Source organism: Podarcis cretensis (assembly GCF_951804945.1).
Source record: "Podarcis cretensis genome assembly, chromosome: 3".
NCBI lineage: Eukaryota > Metazoa > Chordata > Lepidosauria > Squamata > Lacertidae > Podarcis > Podarcis cretensis.
This window is the reverse complement of record NC_137172.1, coordinates 82361107-82383181: the sequence shown is the minus strand read 5'-3', so window position 1 is coordinate 82383181 and position 22075 is coordinate 82361107.

Sequence of the window (22075 nt, the reverse complement as noted above, 5' to 3'; positions counted from 1 at the left end):
GTTTCATGTAAGAAATTGAAATTGTATTGGTTTTAGCTACATTCAGTGATTCCTGAATACAGGAAACCACACTTGATACTTTAGCCTAAATCAAGAAGGAGACAGGGAGACGACTGAAATTGCTTCTTAACAATGAACAAATTTATTATTTTTATTATTTATGTGCATATACTGTAATTCAAGAGAGCAATTAGCATCCCTTTGAAATCTTACCATGGAATAATACTGTTTCTGTGGAAATGGGATTGTAAGCATGATTTGTTGCTGCTAGCAAAAAGAATATAATCAGATTCTGTTTCCAAATGTATTTGCTTAAGAAGACAATAGACAATATTAGCAGTGAAACATTTATCTGTCTAGCTTAACTGGCTTAGGTGAGAGAGTTACTGCTTAAAAGCTCAGAGAGAAGGAAAGTTAATATCCTTGGTTTGGTCAGCTTGTAACTTTCCGGTTTTAACATTTCTTCACAAATGCCACTTTCCCACAGGAAAACTACAAAAGGGAAAACAGAAAGGACAGTGCCTTCGTGATATCAACAGCTGCTATACCAGCCCTCCTCTTCTTCTTACACTTAGTTGCATGATTACAATCCCTAGCACAAACTGATACACTATGGTGAATTCCATGCTGCTAAATTAAAATATTGCGTAGCAACCGACAGGTCTTCATCTCAGACAAACTGCTGATATGTGCTATGTTTTTCTTACCATTGGACATGACGAAGAGATTAGCCCTTGCCATTTTATCCTCTGCTCTTTCTTCCTACTCAGAGCACTTAAGGAGAGCGCTGGATGAGAGGTTCTCCTGTTAAGACTGCAGTGCAGACGGGTATATACAATCCACCTGCAATCTTGCACACAGTTAGGCTTCTCAAATCCCACAAAGCCGGTGGAATTTAAACAGACTGTGAGGAATGCTATAGTGCTGTAATTCTACTTTGCAAGGGAAAAGGCAATCTTGCTTTACCAAACAAGCCATTTGCATCAGCATAACTGCTTCCTGCCCACTTGCAAGGAAGGGGCAATGTCTTCTCTGAATGGAGCTCTGAAAGGATGGAATTTTCCTCAAGCACATCATAAATATTTCCTTCAGTACCTTTGGTGAGGAAGCAAGGATTGGCCAGAAATACATCCCTGGAATACATTAAACAAATGGAATTCCTCTACTGGAACACACTATATACATTTAATGGAAACCTGCACCCTGAATTATATCTTGGTGCTCCAAAGCCTGAAACAAGCTAAGTTTCTGCTTTTTTTTTTTTTTTTAAGAGAAGCCAGAGTTCCTGAGTTTTGTAGAACTGCAACATCTGCAGCGCTGTTATGAAACAGGTTTAAAATTGGGCTGGGGAAATTCCCTTGTGATACACCAATGAGAAAACAGACCTAGATTTTAGAAGCTGGATGCCTAAAATTAGGATCCTAAGTGCCTAGTTACACACCTAAATAAGCAAAGTGATTTTTGAAAGTGCTGAGTTGCCTGTATCTCCTGGTTTGGGAGATGTTTGCCCCATAAACCTGCCTTGCTGTAAGCACAGCACAGGAGGAGTATTTTATTCCCTTTCGTTTGCTGATGATCCTTTTTCTTCTTTCCATTTCTTGACTGCTTAGCAGCCTTTATGATAGAGTCGGAAGGGACCTTGAGAGTAATTTAGTCTAACCTTTTGCTCAATGCAAGATCTGCAATGCGGAGTGCAACAACTGCAGCCTCTCTGCCCAGCCTCTGCTAGCCTTAAATACCTCTAGCAAAGGACAGCTCAGGTTTTTCTAGGCTTTAGACTCCCTGACACCATCCTGTAGATTCAGGCTAATCTGTTGAACTCATCTTTGTTTATATATCTCTTCTTCCATCTCCTATACACATCCTCTTTGAATCTCAGCTCATCAGAGAGCAATCTGTGCAGCCACACTGGCTTCTTTCAATATCTCGCATTTTTCCTCCCTCCCTCCCCTGTTTCCCCAACATAGGGATTTACTGCTTTCCTAAAGTGCCCCCTCCCCAAGTTATCTAACAGTTATATTGAGATATGGAGGCTGTGGGTTGTGGTGAACACTGATGGATGTTTGCAATGAGAGTTGATGGTGCAGGAAGGAGCAAAAATGAACTGCCACGGCCCCAAGCTATATAACACTCATGTTTTATATTTATATGGTTAAGAAACAGTCTGTCTAAAATTAAAGCCATTGGATCTGCTTTGAGCAAAATGCATGAGAATGAGCAGAAAGCTGACACATTTTCCTTCTGAGGGCCTGGCAACAGCTGCCACACAACACTGGGTACTCTGCCAGGAATGCCAAGCTCCACAATTAAGACAAGGACATGTGCATGGAGACACTTCCAAGTAATCATACTTACTAACACTCAGGGTACCCTTCTGCATATTCAAAACTGAACTCGCAGGATAACTGCACCTGCAAAACAATTAGGTAAAAGGTAAAGGACCCAGACAGTTATGTCCAGTCAAAGGCGACTATGGAGCCTGGATAGCTCAGTTGGTTAGACCATGGTGCTGATAACACCAAGGTTGCAGGTTTGATCCCTGTATGGACCAGCTGCATGTTCCTGCCTTGCAGGGGGTTGGACTAGATGATCCTCAGGGTCCCTTCCAACTCTACAGTTCTATGATTCTATGACTTGTGGCGCTCATCTCACTTTCAGGCCAAGGGAGCCGGCATTTGTCCACAGACAGCTTTCCGGGTCATGTGGCCAACCTGACTAAACCACTTCTGGTGTAATGGCACACTGTGACAGAAGCCAGAGCATATGGAAACGCCATTTACTTTCCCACTGCAGGGGTACCTGTTTATCTACTTGCACTGGTGTGCTTTCGAACTGCTAGGTAGGCAGGAGCTGGGACAGAGCAACGGGAGCTCACCACCATTGTGCAGCTTTGTTTTTCTTCCTTAAAGGGAGCCTTCTTAATCTAATAGCTTCTTTAATTTTGCTCATTAACCTGATCATGCTCATAACGTAATGCTCTCCCCTGCCATTCTCTTGGTCCTGCTGGTACCTTTCCTGATCTAGGATAGATATTCTAGCTTAACTTCATTATTGTGATTTTAGACAATTCTAATATTTTTAAAAGAGATTTGGCACTTGACGATCTCTTTCAGCTTCTTCTTTTTTTTAACCAATCTGCACATTTGGGGAAAATTTCCTCTTCTTTTTATTTCCTGATTTAATAACACATCACTTTCGGATATAGTGAGATATTTCCACATGAAACCTTCCTTTTCCCCCTGCCAAGTGCTGAACACCATTGAAGCAGACGGTTAATGCTGCTACCAAAACAGAAAGCACACAATTTCTGAAGTAGGCCTCTGACGGAGTATCATCAGTGTCCTTTGTTGCTTCCAATATAGGATCACGTGTGCTATTGTCATGTGGCCTTGTCTTCTTACACCTAACTATATCACATGTACCCAGTACTAAATTACTCTTGTGGTCTGGTATCATCACTCGTAGCAGTTCTGTGGAAGAGTCTGCCTCTTTGGGGATTTCTAGCTTGTTGGACTCTTACTTCCTCTTTGATTTACAGAGCAATGGCAACTCTTGTGCCTCATTTCACTAGGTTTCAGTTCTGCCTATTATGTACCCTCCTCTATGAGCAAGCACTCCAGTTTGCCCATCCTTGCATTAGCATATAAGTATTTATATGCAGCACTGTCTCTCTCCAAATGGCCTCTCTAATTTTCTATCAAGCCTCGGCACTTGTAGTGCCTGGTTTTATCACTGGAGGTTTTTAAGCAGAGGTTGGATAGCCACCTGCCGTAGATGCTTCAGTTGACATTCTTGCACTGCAGGGGGTTGGACTAGGTGACCCCAGGGAGTCCCTTCCAACTATTTGATTCTATGATCCCTCCTTTGCAAGAAAGACCCTCAATTCAATGGTACCTCGGGTTACAGATGCTTCAGGTTACAAACGCTTCAGGTTACAGACTCTGCTAACCCAGAAATAGTACCTCGGGTTGAGAAATTTACCTCAGTATGAGAACAGAAATCGTGCGCCAGCGGCAAGGCAGCAGCGGGAGGCCCCATTAGCTAAAGTGGTACCTCAGGTTAAGAACAGTTTCAGGTTAAGAACGGACCTCCAGAATGAATTAAGTTCTTAACCCGAGGTACCACTGTATTAACATACTGCTTATTTCAAAATGTTAGTTGATTGATACAAGTAAAGAGCTAATTTACTAAGGTCTTTAATTTACTGATACAATGTAGAAGACATTGGGAACTACAACGGAAGAAGAAAAAATATCTTCTCCAGAAGATAATATCCAACTTTATGATAGATCGGTAAATACAAATGCTCTCATTGCGATGTTCTGCGTGAATTCATAAATTATTTTACTACAGTTTATCTGATCACCGTCACAGAACATTCCTCTTGTAACTGCTTTCTTTTTACATAAACTAATCCTCGAGGTCTTCTGTTTCCTCCCCAAGCGCATGTCTCTGATGAATAGCTGTGAACCTTCCCACTTTGTCCTCTGGGTGGGAACAGATTCTTAAGTGGCTGCAGCTGTAGAAAGCGATTAAATACCACCGTCTCCCTGTAAGTAGCAGGTGGCAGGTGGCAGCCAAAGGTTGGGGTCAAAGGGCTCCATCCCATTTTAGCACTTGCATTGAGTAACAGGGCAGGGGTGGGTGCAATGCATCAGTCCTCTTTTATCTTTTCTCCCTGTTGAAAATGGGGGGAGGGGGTAAGGGTACAATTGCAAGGTGCCTGCTGGGTTGAGAAGCATCTTTCTACATCTAACCTTCTCAGCAAAGAGTTTGATCAGAGAATAGGGTGGAGAATGCAACACAACAAAAAGAGGGGATCAAAAAGACATTGGATACAGGAGGAAAACGGCTGCCGTGTTACCTCTCCATTCCCATTTCACTATATATTCTTTTTCAAGGGAAACAATTCTTATATTTTTGCTTTAGACGTATAGACATAAAAATACACTGCGTCTGCACTATACATTTAAAGCAGTATCATACCGCTTTAAAAAGTTACGGCTTCTTCCGAAGATTCCTGGAAACTGTAGTTTGTTAAGGGCACTGAGAGTTGTTAGGAGAACCCTATTTCTCTCATAAAAGCTAAAATTCCCAGAAAAGTCAACCCTTCTTCCCAGGGAGTTACAGAGACAACCATTTCCTTCATTTGCCAGCAGAGTAACTCAGAAACTGAAAGGTGATATGCACATGTTGAAAAAGAACTATTGACTGTGCTATTTGGAACGGATCTATTTTTTCCAGCTCATATTTGGCCGGATGGTGCATGCCCTGTTGGATCACAAGCCGCTGAAACCATTAAGTGCCCCAAAGAGACCTCAACAGATATGGATGCAACTATGAAATGATGATGGTGCCCATGAAATAGCAACAAGGCAGCCCTGGGGAAAGTGGGAAGAGATATGTTTGTGTGACAACAGAAGGAATAGCTCATCATGATTGACAACTACTGTACCAGTCTTTGGGAGATCTCACACAGTCACAAAGGAGGTAAAAGGCTACACTGGCCATTGCAGAAATAGTTGAAATAATAGACCACAAATTTGTAACAGAACAATGCCACAGCATCCAGACTCATTGGGGATTTCAGTGTCTGCCCTCAAATGTAAGCATGTGGGGGAATAGTGGGCGAGACTCAATGGGTTCCATCAGCAGAAGCCCCCTGCAAGGACTTCTGCTTGTTCAAGGGGGCTTCTCCCCCTCTCAACACTCTGCACCCCTGAAATTGGCTTGCAGTTGGGGGGGTGTCTGAAGAACCCCCAGAGCAACACACGGTGGGAGGAAAAGGGGTTGATTCTATTTGCCCAGCTCAAATGCTTGCACCGACAGAACGGTCAGAAGAGAACGGTGTTGAATTCCTCCTAGTATATATTAGATGGACATAGGCGCCAACTCTTTTGGCCCCACCCCAATAATTTTTTGGAGGGCAAGCCCAGGGTGCAGAGGAGGCTGAGCACGGAGCCAAGCACAGCACAGCTTCAATGGCTGACTCCTCCTCCTGCTGTGGAGAGGAAGGGGGTGGGGAAGCAGCCCTGGCCGGTGGCGGCAGCTATAGCACAAGAGAGGAGGAGCCGCTGGCCATTGATGCTGTGCTGCCACCACATTCAGCTCCACCCTGTGGCTCCTCCCAACATCCTGATGTTGCAACAGCACATGTGTGACATCCCAAGGCCACGTGTGTCATTGCCCCGCCAAATCTTCTGCATATATTGGGGCCTCTATACATGGATATGTGTTGGGGTAGGGACTAAAGGGCTGTGTCTTATCATTATGTTGTAATTTGAAGGAAGAAATAAAATGTAAATAGTGAAGCAAAGCATCTTCTTCCTGTCTTTCCCAAAGCAATGGGAAAGCTGAATCAGCTGCCAAGATGGCTGAGAGAATTTGATTCAAATCTAGGACAAGCAGGAATTAATCTGTATTTCCCTATCTTGGACCAATACAACACTCCCTCACAAGGTTGGGGGGGCATGGCACAGGGATTAAAAAAAGAGTAATTTGGGGAAGGGGAGATATTTTATTTGCATGCCTTTCTACACAAATGTGCAAGTCATACCTGCCTGCAGACACTCTCTCATAAAAAACCCATTTCTTCCTCCTGTTCTTACCATCCAGCATTTTACAATTACAGCATATCTTCCATTAAATTTAATATAATCCATCAAGAGGCCTCACTGGGGATCTCCTTCATTCCAGATTTATTTGCTAATAGACTCATGACAGCCGATGATGGCTCTCTCTTTTCGTGCGATTATTAATTGCTAATGCAGTTTTATCACTGCAATCACAGAGTTGCCAAACACACATTCACTTCTTTTGAAAAGCTCCAGCCTAAATTATGGCTTCATCGTCCAAGTTTCTGTGAGAATTCAGAGCACCAATATAATATATGGAAAATAATTGAAGGGCGTAAATTTTAGCATTGTGTCTCATCTTCTTGACTGACTCCTAGCTCCTCGTTGGAACCAATTCTCTTTTGAGCACTTATACTCTTGTTCTCTGTCTCAGATTTATGCAGAATGAGGCCAGTCTCTCTTGGAGCAAATTCTGTGGGCAGAGACAGGGAAGCATGAGATCAGACAAGTTGAATGTGCCCAACTCTGAGGGAAAGATAAAGCCATGGGAGCCAGATACTTTGATTTCCCATACCCCCTGATCCTAAATCTAAACACAGCTACCCCACAGGAAATCTGTTCATTTCTATGGATTTTATTCCAACAGAAGTCTTTTAGCAAAGAAGTGTGTGAATTTCTGAGAGATCTGTAAGGGCTGTTGGAGCTTGTTTTTTGTTTTGCTTTTTTGTGCAGTTGCCCCTGGGGAAACAACTGTCGGAATGTTGTGTGGGTGAGACAGCAGGTTTTCTGTCAAAGAGACTGTCCAATGTTCTTCTGAACAATGTGCAAAGAAGCCCTTCTCTCAGAATAGCTCATTCTGTATTTCTCCCATCCCATGTTGTGCTTTAACATCTTGAGGCATTTGTGTTGTGGTTCTCATTGCAATTTAATTGTTTTATAATAACACTTCATTTAACTGGATAATTGACCACATGCTTAAATTTAAGTACATAAGCAGCCCTACTGGGGATGTTAAGAACGGTCCTCCCGGCTCTTTTTTCACATTAATCAGCCCATACGTTTAGCTTTCTGTTCTTGTTCCCCATGCCTTTGCACTAGTTTCAGATTGAAAGCACTCTTCTTGAACACCAACACGGGTTGTAAAATGGTATTCACACTTCCCTGTTCTCATCTCATTAGAAATACAATGTATACATCGAATAATGATATTGTCATGAATTTGGAGTGAGAGGAGTAGGCTATATACCCTTCTAATTCCTGGATCCAGCAAGTGTCAAAATCTAAGCAAGGATTCAGATTCATGGAATAGACAGGTTAGCTTCTTGGTGGGGTAATGGGCCATTAAAGTAACAAAAGAAATGGCTCTGTGTCAGAGTGGGAGCCTCTCCCTGAACTCGCTGGTAGTTAGAAAGACAAAAGCCAGAGTTGAGAGTCACTTATATGAGCTAGAAGCTGGAAGCTGGAAGCAGTAGGCTGAGAAGGCAGAGAGGCGGAGTGATGCTTGATTTCTGTTGGAATCCAAGGCTATGGAAGAAACAAGACCCTCTTGGTCTATGTGTGGTCTATGTGGTTTTTGGTCTATGTGTGGACACTGTCACACACCTTTTTGAATCAATATGGTGAACACTTCCAAAGCTAGGAATTATGACTCACCAACCTGCCTGGGCAGTAAGAGGTAGGAGCGGGCTCTGAGGGTACTTTCACATATACCCTTGCCCAGAGAAACACTCTACCTGGTCTGTCTTTTGTATCTCAGTATCTTACGGTGCATTTATTTTATTTCCCTTCATTTCAGCTATTCTTTTCATGTCCAGATTCTGTTCTGGGGGATCCCACAGATTCATCTCCCGCCCTCCAAAATATCCTGGCATGACATGCGCAGCACTCTTGAGAGACATAAGCTAACAATATTTTATTCTATATCTTATCTCTGGTAGTTGTCACCGCACAACTCCTTTCTTTTACATTCAGGCAACTATAGATTCTTCAACAGCTTCCTCAACCTAGTCTTTCTTGCTACCTGCTGGTGGCTTTCCAGTTTACCACTGATGATGATGACGACGACAACAACAACAACAACTCTGCACATCTGGCTGGGTTTCTCCAGCCACTCTGGAAAGCTTACAGCACATATAAAAACATGCTTGTTCTCCAGAGGCATAACCCAGAGGAAGAATGCATGATTATTAAATCTAAGTTATTAAATCTATTAAATCTAAGTGTTTTGTTAATTTGATTTGGTGTTGGTCATTTTTATTTTAGAATTGTGTGATATTTCAGTGGTTTTAGCGTATGTCACTGTGATATTGCTGCTACTGCTGCTGCCATTAGTTGATGTTTTATACATACTCTCATAAATTAACTACAAATATTTTTTTTTTTTGGGGGGGTGCCTTTAAGCCTTTGAAAATAATAACCATATAGAGTGGTTGGGGCAACCCAGTCAGATGAATGGGGTATAAAAAAATTATTATTATTTATTATAGTTTCCTAGCTACCAGTCTAATTCCTGAAGGTGGTAAATAGCGATTGGTTTCATTTTACTGTATAAAGATGTCCAGAACAGATATCAAATATATGTTGTATACACAGGCCTGCGACCACCTGTGGTAGAAGTTGTTGCAAACAAGGTGTTTGTTTTGCTCACTGAACATCTCATTTCTAGCTCTGATTAAATATCCCTTTTCATTTATAGCCCTGTTCAGTATCCATTAAAGGCTCAGAAAGCAATGAGTGTATCGAACAAAGCAGTGAGGTCTATATTTTATGAGTGTCATTTGGCTTTCTGCCCCTTTCCTAGCCATGTGATAAGCTCACCTTCTAACCCTGCTTCTTATTCTTATTAAAATATTCAGCTTCTGTAGGGAAGCAGTGATTGTATTCAGAGTAACATGAATTGCACTCTTGCATATTGTATATGGTTTATGGCACTTGCTTCAATAGAAGTGGCAGTTGGTACACATAAACCCCTGGTGAATTCTAATTGCATTTTTTATTATAAATAGTATCGTGACCTTTATATTTAGCAGACTACTGGAGCTGCCATCATTTATTGTAACTTGCCAATTGCTGCCAGTTGTTGTTAACATCCGTCTGTCTTGAGAAACAATGGCGTGCGCCTCCAGGGATGAAATCAAACTGGTGTGTTAGAAGCACGGAAGTGACTTCCCTGGGGTGCAAGCTTGGGCAGTGTGCAGGTTGGTCCTGGGCTTCCCAGATGGCAAGACCCCCCTCTCGGCCTCGCTGATGTGGTCCAAAGCAAAGGTGAGCAATACATTTGGCACCAGCTTGGCTGCAGGAGTTGCCAGAAGGAACGGTACAAGGCGCCACCCAATCGCTTTAGGGACTGCACTCCAGATTTGTGTAGGGTTCATTCCTTAGCCTTTTCTTCTCCTGAAGATATCCCACAGGGCAGCAGAGGTTTAGATTCAGAGTCTTTCTTCTCCTAGATGGGCCAACTTTTCCAGGTTGACCAGCCCCATCTGCTCCTCACTTCCCTCTATGGCATGCGCAGAAACTGTCTTCTTGACCATTGGACCCACTGTTGGTCTCATCTGCTCAATCTGCCAGAGCCTGCCATCACAGTAAGTCTAGCAGCTGCCATTCGATCCACTGTATCCCCACCAGAAGCTTGTAGAACGCTGAGTTCCATTTGGTGTAGCCTAGGGAGGGAAACACTTTTCTGCCCAGGAGCTGCATTTCTTACTTGGGTAACCTTCTGGGGGCGTAATATGTCAGTGGTGAGTGGGGCCAGATGAGATGGCAAAACAACAAATGTAAATGCTACTTTTGCACAGTGGGCTAGTTTCTACACACATTCGTGGGCCTCTATCTTTCATTTCGACAATCAAGAGGCATCATCAGAGTTCAAGGACACATTTCAGTCAAGCAAAAGCACCCAGGGGTGTAAAACAGAGTCCAGTCAGGTGGGTGGCCTGGGGAGAGTTTCAAGGGCCAGGTAGAGATGGCTGTATTCAGCCCCTGGGTCTGATGGTCCTCATTCCTGGTGTGTTCAATGAAGAAGAAGAAAACAGGTGAGCTGGTTATGTGAGCTCTGTTCTGGCTTCTGTTGCATTATTAGAGCAGGGATGGGAACCAGTGGTCTTCCTGATGTTTTTGGATCACAGCTCCTGCCATTCCTGACCACTGGCCATGCTGGCTGGGCTGATGGGAGAGTCCAACCATATCTGGAGGGCCACAGGTTCCTCACCCCTGCATTAAAGATTTGAGACTGCGGAAGGGGGGAAAATATTTGCCTATTAAGTGAAAATGACACCATAATCACATCCCCATGCTCCAAATCTCAAAAGTGTGAGCAGAAGGACCATATCTCTCAGTTTAAGAGCCCTAAAGCATTTGCAGCTCAAGTTTGTCACCCAGCACAATTTTCCTTTAGAATCGAAAGAACGGCAAAATCCCCCACGCTACGGGCACTGAACAGATTTGACAGAAGTAAATATATGGAAAGCAATGTCTACAGCCTCCCCCACAAACACATGTTGAGGAAAATCAGCCTACTTCTCAAATTGTGATGGAAATAATAATAATAACAAACTCTGCTGTACTTCGTGCAAGCCAAGAGTCATCAACACGTGCCCATTTGCATTTGCTTTTCCTCAGAGACAATCTGTATCCTTTCCAAGCTGTATTTATGTACAAGATGTGTCTTTCATTGTGGTATAACCTTAAAAGTTCAAATGTGACATCTACTCCCTGAGGTAGGACAGCTATGCCCAGAACGGAATCACGTAACTCATTTTCTCTTGCCATATGGTGATTCCCACCCCCTACGCCAGTCACCCCATGCTGACTGAAAACTGGAGTAAAAGTCTCCATAGCCACACCATGAGTGACAACGTGTCTTGCTATGCTGGGGGTGGAGGGTTGTGCTCTGCATGTGTGTGGTGCAGCTTTTGTGGTGCTGTCGCTGCAATGGATGTGTTTTGATCCTATATCGATGGACTGAAATATTTTATATGGTTGTAAGCCTCCACGGCAGAGATGAAGCGATTTTCCCGCCCTTTCCCCCCCTCATGGGGTACCTGCCAGGGGCTTCGTAGAAGTGGTGGTTAGGCAAAAGACTAGAGGCAAAAGTTGCCAGGGCAGTGGGCGTGGCTTTTACTTTTTTGGACAATGGGCACGTTTTGAATTTTGAGAGAGTGCTGAGGAGGCCAGTAAAAAAATTACCTACTATGAGGAGGGAGTGGGAATTGGATTATTTAAAATGGCTACCATGGAGTAAATGGCATAACACAAAATTAAGAGAGACAGACACCCACGACAACCTTATGCTTGGCCGTGGCAAGTCAGCTGCGTCCTGCTGGAACTGATCTTGGGGATCACACAATACTGATTTTACTGGTGCTATCTAATAGCAACCAGAAACATTCCTCAGCACCAGGAAAAATACAGAACAACCCCACATTCACTCTAACCTCACAGAACTCGCTTAGAAGGTACCTGCACATTTTGCCCCGTAACCTCCTTTCAAGAAGTGCTAGAGACTTTCTTTGTTTCAATGAAATTTTAGAATCTAGGGCATCAGCGAACACATTTGTCTGCACCAGTTTGGCACCCTCTGCTTTAGCAGTAGGCTACATTTCAGCCATGCAAAAGTCAGAACAGCCCCCCCCACCAAAAAAAACAAACAAACCCCAACCCCCCCCCACTTCCATCCAGGCAACCAAGAAACAGTATTACAGTTCAAGGGCAGATTCTAGTCAGGCAAACCCACCTGAGGAAGTTGTGGAGCAGAGCCAGTGAGGGGTGTGGCCTAGAGGGATGCAGCCTATGGAGTCCCCCAAGGGTGGCATAGAGAGGCATGGCGGGCCACATTTGCGTCCCAGGCCTCAGGTCCTCCACCCTTGCTCTATGGGAAATCCTTTGATCCTTTGATGGATTAAATAAATAAATATTTGTCTTGATTTGAAGGAGCTTGGATGCTTTATCATCATTGCTGAAGCTAAGCATGTTTGGGTCTAATAATAATAATAATAATAATAATAATAATAATACCCCACCCATCTGATTGGCTTGCCTAGATGAGAGACTGCTTGGAACCTTTTATATATACACAGCCTTGAATTTTATGGAAAAAAGGCAAGACATAAATGTGAGGAAAATAATAGTTAAAAAATGATATCTGTTCTTTGCTGACGGCCAGCAAGGGCGCTGGTTCCTGGGGGCCAAGGTACTATCCCTCCCATTTTTATTTTTTTTTGAAGGGGCCAGGCCTCCTCAATGTTCAGAGGGCCCCCCGCACAATATCAGTCCCACACGCACTATCAGTAACAAATTTGCTCTGGAATTCCTCATGTGTGTGATTTTAAACACTGCCATGCTGGGAGGGGGGCAATTAAATAATAATAATAATAATAGATTTGGATGTGGCAAACAAAGTGTATGGGGCCTGAAGCTCAGACATTTCCACATTGGATCATGTTTTTTTCCCCTGAAGGGGATCCAGCATAGGAAAGCTATGAAGACTATGAAGCAAACAGAGCAGTGAGTAAGCATGTTTCCTTTTGACAGGAAGATAAGGCAGTACAGTACAATAAGAAGGATTGCCAAATAGTGACTAATTTCTTGACAGGCATTTTCAAGTGACTTATTATTTTATTTACTCCTCTTGCACCTCTACTTTTCTTCAAGGAGCGCAAGGTAACGTACATCTCCAGCCCCCTCTATTTTATCCTCACACAAACCCTGTGAGGTGGGTTAGTCTGAAAGATCATGACTGGCCTATGAGTTGGTGGCTGTGGGGGGATTTGAACCTACAACTCTTGAGTCCAAGCTCAGGCATAGAAATAAATGGGATGTAAAAGTTGCAGCCGTTAATGGGCAAGCTGAAATCATTGCTTGATAAATGTAAATTTTGTAAGTCAATTCTTTTTAGTATCAGCTCATCCAGTTAGTATAGGAAACAGTGAAATAACTAAGGGTGCGGTCCTCTGCCCACTTACCTGGCCTTTGACAGTGGTCATGTTTTTGTGACCTACTTGAAATTGCAAACAAATGTGATGTCTGTCTCCTGTTTCCCCACACTCCATATTAATAGTTGGCTTAATTTTGCTTTAAAGTTGTATTACCTTTGCTCTTGTAACCTGCTTTATGATGAAGGATGGGTAAGAAATCTAATAAACAAATAATAAATACCTGTAAGTGTGCATAAGCTTGCAGCCTTAAAAGTTATAAGCACTATTTCTGGGCGAGGAGCTTGCAAACCTACCAGGTTAGAAATTAATACAGGGATCATTGCCTGGGAAGGTTGTTGTGTCTTGTTGTGTTTGCATGCCCTAGTGGGTACGAACATTTGTGGTTTAGCCAGATCCAGTTATGAGATTATGCTGTTTTTTAAGCGGAGATTTTATATTCCTATTACCACTGTTGCTACAACATTTTGGTGGCACATTATAACGTGTAAAGATGCTGTGCAACCTTTATATTGTTTGTCTGGTTCTGAACAGCTGTTTGGGGAATTTTAGCAATATGTGGTTTTATATGGAGACTGTTTTGCTGGATGCTCAGCCATTATGGCTTTAGGCAGATGGAGTACTTCCTTTTGTTTCCCAGCCTAAGTTCCTATTTCCTCCTACTCTAAAAGGTACCATCAATAATATGTCTCATCAATAATATGAAGGCAGGCCATTAAATTTCAAGAATAATTTGCATCAAGGATTGCATGATAACAACAACAATAATGAGGACAATGTATTTAGCCGATGAATGAGATATTCTGGGCTGCTTCTGCAACCCAAGTATCAGGAGAGAGCTCCCTTCAAATGATGCACTTTATCAAGAGAGAAAATCATAAACAGGGAAGCAGATGGAGGAGGAAAAAGAGCTTTGTGAGACTGACCCATCAGCAGCAGACAAAATTATGCCAAAGACAAAAGCTAGTGGTCAGTTTAACAGTTTTTTCTTGCAAAGGGTATTTCATACACACAGATGCCCCAGGGGGGCACTTCAGCTTCATATTTCAGTTATAAATATTTTGCTATTTCCTCATGCTCTACAGTGGTTCATTGTCTAAAAAAACAAAATAAAATGTCAGCCCTAGGGATAGACGACATATTTCCAAGGAATATGCCCAATCATTTCACATTCAGCAGTAAGGAGCAAGTGTTAAGCAGAGGCCAGCTGATTTAGAGTCTAAGTTTAGATACCACAAGCAACTATTTAAAAACCTCTCATAATCAGCAAGATTTGGACAGATTGTAAATGAGCAAGAACAGCGCATGAATGTGAAAGCTGCTTCCCCCCCTTTCCCTTTGCAGTAGAATCAGGGGTGTGTGTTCATATAGATATGGAGAAGGCTAAGGATCCTCGCCTGCTTGGTTGTTAGAGGAAGCTCTAGAAATCTCTGACATATGGTAATGGATAAAGGCCTTCCATCTGTGAAATGATGCTATTTAGTACCTTCAGCTTCCACTTAGAGGAACTCAAGCTTGAAGACTGAAAATTCTTGTCTGAATTAAGTATTGGATCAGCAACTTACCTCTGTGGCATCAGGTGCAGTCCCTGATCTGTGTATAGATGGCGAGGATGATGTGGCCTCTGATAATTCAAATTCAATATGCACCTGCCTGGTTTGAAGCAAGGCCTTCTAAGCGTGGGTGCTGCTCGTTTTTGTTTAGGTGCTTTTAAATGTTTTTCAGTGCTCTTTTTCAATAGGGTTGCTTATTTAAGTATAATTTTTAATATGTATGCTTTGAGCTGTATCTGCTTTAGCTTATGTGGTGAGCCACCTTGGGCCCTGCACTGGGAGAGAGGTGGGATGTCAAGAAATAAATAGTAGATTCATTGGGGCTTATTTTGAGGGGGACATGCTTTGGATTGGGCTGCCATTTTACTTTTCTTCCTCTCTTCTTGTGCTGAAGCCATTTGCCCCACTAATTTTTCTCCAGTGAAGCTAGTGCCTTGAAGGAGAATGGGCATGTTTCTCTGAGGCAGACCTTCATGTACCGTATTTCTTGTTGCATACATGACCACCACCACCACCCCGCTACTTTTCTTCCAGCAGGGTTTACCTTTTGCTATAGGAGCCCAGCTTTGGAGAAAAGAACTTGGGGGATGATCCAAACACACATGACCCAACCATGCACCCTTCTGGTGATTTAATTCCTATCCACACATAGGAATGGAGAACCTGTGGCTGTCCAGATCCTGTTGGACCAGCAGTCCCATCATCCCTGACCATTGGCCATGCTTGCTGGGGCTGATGAGAGTTGGAGACCAACCACACATGGAGGGTCACTGTTTCTCCATCCCTGCCCACTTTATATCTGATTGTTGAAGTTCTGCACTTAAAGGCACTACCATCACATGTGGTTTGGCCCTTTGATTTAGGAGAGGATGCCTCTTCACCACTTTGGATTTCCAGCAGCTAATTGTTTTGAGTTCGACGTGAAAATTATTGTGGATTAGATTACATGGTCTGAGTTGCAGAAATGTTGATTGCATTGCTTCTGTGGCTTCTGCTGCCAGTGATATGTTTGATAGGATTAGGGTGTTCATTTCCCTCTGCATATTTCATTTGCAAAACACATTTGTTTTATGGATTAAGACAATTTTCTGTGCGCTTCCATTATTGCTAATGCAGATTCAGTAATGCTCTTCATCCCCACCCCAGCCCCTAAGATTAAAAATAAGTTGTGTTTCCAGAGTCCCTGTTTTTCTTTATGGCACTAGTAAACAGAAAGTGTCTTTGATGGCTTTACAGCTTGTCTCTTCATGTGTCAGATGGCATTTTCATTTATTTTCAGATGACAGGGTGTTGTTTTTCTTCGGAATTATTTCCTTCATTTCGTCTGTCCTAGTATATCCTTGTAAGAATGTAGGAATTGTGCTGCATAGAAAGCTGCCTTCCTTCAGGTTCAAATCATAATCCATCTAGTGCAGGTATGGGAAACCTTTGGTTCTCCAGATGTTGCTGAATTACAGTTCCCACCATCCCTGGCAACCATGCAAACTGGAGCTGATGGGAGTTGTAGTTCCATAATATCTGGGAGGCCAAAGGTTCCTCAACAATGTTTTCTACTCTGCCTGGAAGTGGCTCTCCAAGGTCTCAGGCTAAAAGTCTTTCATCTGCTACTTGTTCCTTTTAATAAGAGATGTGTGTTAAAACCTTCTGGATGCAAAGCACATGATCTACACTGAGCTATGCTCAGTTGTCTTATCATTTCCCCACCCCCCACCCCAGTGCAGCATGACCAGTGCCATAAGTTGCCAACAAATGAACTTACAAATACACTTGAATATTCAGTGCTGATGCCCAAGTGGCAGATTGCCACAAGGGTTACTGCAGAATCCACAAGATCAAAGAGGACAGAGTTGCATTTTTTGAATATTATGTATATTCTCCTGTACAAAACACTCTCAGCCCAGAAATATGTGTGTAGTACATATGTCAGGAAAAAAATAGCTGGCTCACTATCTTCTTGCTTAACATTTTATTTTTGACATTTCCTGCATCTGCCATTGCATATTCTCTCTCACTTGGAAGATATAATGCAGCAAGCTTGTAAAATATCATTTCCTCATATGACTGGTCAGTGAATTTTAAAACTTTGCTTTAATATGGCATTTTAGAATATTGCTTTAATTCATGCCAACATCAAGGCCCTATTCCACGGTAATATTTTGCCTTATAGGGTAGCTATTGAAGTGCTCAGACTATGCTACTTGCTCAAAGGCAGCTGTGTCAACTGATAATCTGATTTGTGGGCCAGTCCATTTCATAGGATTGTCCTCCAACAAATTACACGAATGACCTGTCCTGATTAAACATGTTAATGTGGCTCAGGAGGCACAATTTGCAAATCAAATACTAGGTGCTTGTTGGATAGAATAGATGTTGTAACAAGCTTTCTTGCTACTGTATGTTGCTATCTCCCTTCATCATTTGCATTTAGTCCTAGATATCATGGGTATTGGGGAGACTCCACAAAAAGGTAATTTGAAGAAGACCAACGCTTTTCCACCAAAAACTTTGTATAAGCTGATAATGACTAACCAGAGCCATTAAGTCTCTACTAATTGCTGAACAGAGCTCTCATGCAAGGACCTGGCTATGCTATTGAACTATAGCATATAGAACACAATTGGGGTCTGTGGTGCCATTCACATAACAAAGCTACCATAGAGATACCAGAATTTTCAGAAGTAGGGGTCCATGGCTTGGCTTTTGAAAAATAGAGGGTCTGCTGTACTTAACTAATTGGGAACCCCTGAAGTATAGCGTGCCACTTAAGTATTCTAAGCAGTGCATCTCCCCTGCTGCTGGCATGTGTCTCTATGGATTCAATGCATTTATTACTGTGTTGCAGTTTCCCCGAGTCAAGCAGGAGATGCTTATGGACTAGCTAAAGTTCCTGGCCAAAGAGACCTTTGCCTGATACTGCATTTTAGTATCAAAAAGCCATTTGTTCTTACTTTGGGACATGTTTCTTCTATTGCTCTCGCTGAAGGATGGGGGGGAAAGGGCTTTTTCATGCACATTATAATTAACTTGTCTACATACATATTCTTCCATTTTCCAAGGTGGAGGAACCTTTGTAACTCAGTCGGTAGAGCATGAGACTCTTAAATCTCAGGGTTGTGGGTCCGAGCCCCATGATCCTCACGGTCCCTCCCAGCTCTACAATTATGTATTAACATACAAGTCTGAAAGTCGACAGTCAAAAAAACCACGGGGCTTTTCAAACTAAGTAAGGTTGCTGCAAACATTCCCAAGATGAATGGCACTAAAGTAGCAACAGGTTTCCAACCAGTTATCTCAGATCTGCAACAGCAGCAGCCCAAGATCGTGTTGTATTGTGCAAGATTTTGTGTAATTAAGCCAATTGCACAGCGCAGGGAAGCAATATCAAGCTGGTTAGCAATTGAGTTGGAACTATGATGAGCTGTAATTATACTGGCTGGATAGAAAATAGCTAGCTGGCCTTTGCTTTGAATGGAGAATGTGATGAGTACCACTTAGACCAGATGGAAACACAATGGATCGCTCATCTTTTGTGTCTTTCAGTTGGGAACCATGCACAATTAAGCCAAGTCTCTGTGCCTTTAAAATAAGATAAATGTGCAATAATGCTCAGATCCAGACTTAACATGAGGAGTAATTACCATTTTGACAATCCTAGCCATGTGAAAACTGTGTGCCTGCTTTGTAGATTTGTCCTATAAGCACACAGTCTCAGTTTAGGGGAAGTTGGAATAGCTATAGAAAAAAAGAAAAGGGTTTACACATCCCTAAAACCAGGGGAAGGGCAGAAAGTCTAGCTTTGTTTTTCTTAATGATATTGTTATTTTGCCTCCATGATACCACAAGATACCCTAAAGAAATGCTGATGGAATGAGAATTCAGAAATCTGGGCAGGCGTTTAAAAATCTGTGAGGTTTGAAAAATGTTATGGAAGTAGAAAAATTAGACATGAGATCTAAATAGGAATCTCCCAGGGACACCACATGACAATTTCATAGTTTCAGATTCAAATAAACATAATTTTACTTTGAATAAATAACAGTTTAATTACACTGAAGAAATAAAATATGGTATGGTAGTAATACATTGGTAATATTACAGAAGTACTATTCCGCTATAGGTAGTTTAATGGTAGAAGCTACTTTTAATGACAGTCTTACCAGTACACTTGTGTACAAAGTAATATACAAGTTGCCAACAGAAACATTGCAGCAGTTGCAAGGATGTTACCAGCTCAAACAAACATCTAACAATACAATATACTTCAAAGTGAAAAGTAATAATGTTAGATTTACAGACATTAAAAGAGATAGGCTCTCCACTCGGAAACAATGAAAATAAAAAGCTACAGAAATCCAATTTTGCAATTTCATATTATCACAAGGAAAGACTTTCCTTTCTCCGACATTGCATCCCTAGAACATTTTGAGATGTCACAGCAACTTAATTGTTCTATTCTACAAGTACAGACTTGATTATTATTATTATTTTAGGCCACTGCTTGTATAGCTGACATTTTAAATGTTTTTAATTTTATTTACATACATTCAACCCTATATCACCACAAGAAAGGATTTATTTATCATACAAGAGGCATTTTAATCAGTGCAAGAAAAAGAAATCCATAAGTGATTGCACGGCATTGAGGAGGTAATATACAAATATACATCAAGACTGCTGAGAATCTAATATGCCCATAATACAAATGGTCTCTGGTACAGAAATACACAACATTTAAAGTTAATAAATACATAGAACTGTTAGACCACAGAGCTACTCATTTCATGAGAGTGGGTATGTGAGTAGTGAAACAGTGTGAGGATAAGCTGCCAGGCTATTCCCAAGGGAATGTGAACAATTGAAAATGGCATTATCTGCAGCAAGGGTGGGAATCTATGACCCTTTCAAATCCTACTGTACAACAGATCCCATCATCTCTGACCACTGGGCATGATGGCCAGGACTGAAAGGACTCCAACAGCAGCTGGGAGACTGTAGGTTCCTCATCCCTGATCTAAAGGAAGCTTTATTTTCAAAATCAGCTTTCCTCAATGACAAAAACTGCCTGTCCATGCTGCCTAAGAATAGGGCAATTGCTTTAGTGGCTCAAGACTAAAACCCATGGAGTCTATTGCTCTGTCTCCAGCAGGAGACCAGCTAGATGTCTCTAGAAGTTACAAGCAGGGCTTAACAGGTGTTGGTCATCCCTGTTGCTTGTGCTGAGCATCTGATTGGCTGAGATTACCCATATTCAAAATTGGCTGATCTATTTAAGCCAGGTGGGAACCTGTGGCTCCAACAGATGTTGTTGGCCATGCTGGCTAGGGCCAATTCCTACCCTTGATTTAGGCAGCGGTGAGCTGTGAAAATTGCAGCCGGTGACCACCAGACACACCATGCAAAAGCTACAGGGCTCCTTCCCTTCCTGGTTGCCATTCAGAGGTGGCACCTATCTACTGCTTTCTGGTTGTTGCTGAACTTAGGTATCTATAGTGAAAAGCCGTTGCTCAATGAAACCTCTGTGCCAAGGGTCACAGGTATTGTATCTCCCCAAGTAGGATTAGGAAAAACACCACCATCACCTGCGATGATTCTTCATGTACATGAGTACTTCCAGACATAGACGTGGACGCATGCATGTACAGAAGCATCCTGCACTGGAATAGAATCCTCTTTGCATAAGAGCTCTGTGTACACCCTGGAATGTGCACAGAACTCTGACCATTCCATCGGCAATGCTTGCTTTTCTCAGCCTAGAAAGATACTTTAAACTACGTCCCCAAAAGGACGTACTGGCCACAATATGCTTTAAGGGTCCCATATAACAGTGATGCAGAATCGTTTTAAAAACACTCGCCATAATAAAAGGTGTCGCACCAGTCCCCAGAAGTGACAGAAGTGTCTATACATACTTTTAGTTCCAATAAATAGAAATAATAATGTGTTGGTTGGGAGAGGGTGGCATTTGACTAGCTTGTTTCCTGGCACCCACTGGGAGGGATCAGAGTTGAGTTTATACCTTCCCTTGGCTGAATGAACTTTCCTTCCCTAAGCAGCTTCCCAGCCTTAAGAACTACTATTCTAAAACATGGCTTAAGTGCAGCTAATTTATGCAGCGTATCTAGCAGCAGTTGCATTTTTGCGCTCATTTTGTAGGGACATCACCACCAGCTCGGTTGAAAAATGTTGTTAGGACAATACACACAGCTAGAAGCACTTTTCTTTAAACTCACATATGGGAATGAAATATACTGATGAATACATACTATTTCACAGAATGTTGTTTCTTATTATATCAAGAAGCACCATGTTTAGTGCCAAGACAGCCCCTTTGTCCCGTAGTTTGTTTTTTTAATTACATAGAAGTTAAGATCTTGTACATAAACAGAAACCCATACAGTGTGCATTAAAACCACAAGAATAGTTTCAAAAATGGCTCTTAAAGTTATCTTTTTTTCTTCTCCTCTGGGTTTTCTTTCCTCCCAAACTGTTTCAGATTGAAGATGTATTGTCAAAGGAAGAAAGTTTCAAACTACAACCCACCATAGACCCAGCACCTGCACACAGAAGAATTCCTACAGCACAGGAATCTATTTTCTCTTTCCCTTCAGTATGTACACACAAGCAAATGAATGGGCTATGCTATTATGGGGGAGGGCCCTCACATTCTTTGACCAATCAGAAAGACAAGGTGCTGTATAGGGATATGGAAAGATAGCACAAGTCTCCAGTTCCACAGAAAGGCCTGCCACATGGGACTGCTTGAATGTACATGCTGCAGGGGAGGGGAAAATGAGGCTTATGCCACAGAGATCCCTTCGATCATGTGCTGTATCCATGGTGGCCTGCACGGAGCTCAGAATATTCAGTAAACATTATCTGGAGGTACCCAAGTAGTTACCAGAATTATCTTTTCCTTTCCTTTCCTGTTTTTTAAATAGAGGACGATAAAAGTTTTCCACCGCTACTGAAAGTTACACACCCTGATCAAGTGTGCTATTTCAAGTGTGTGTGTGGG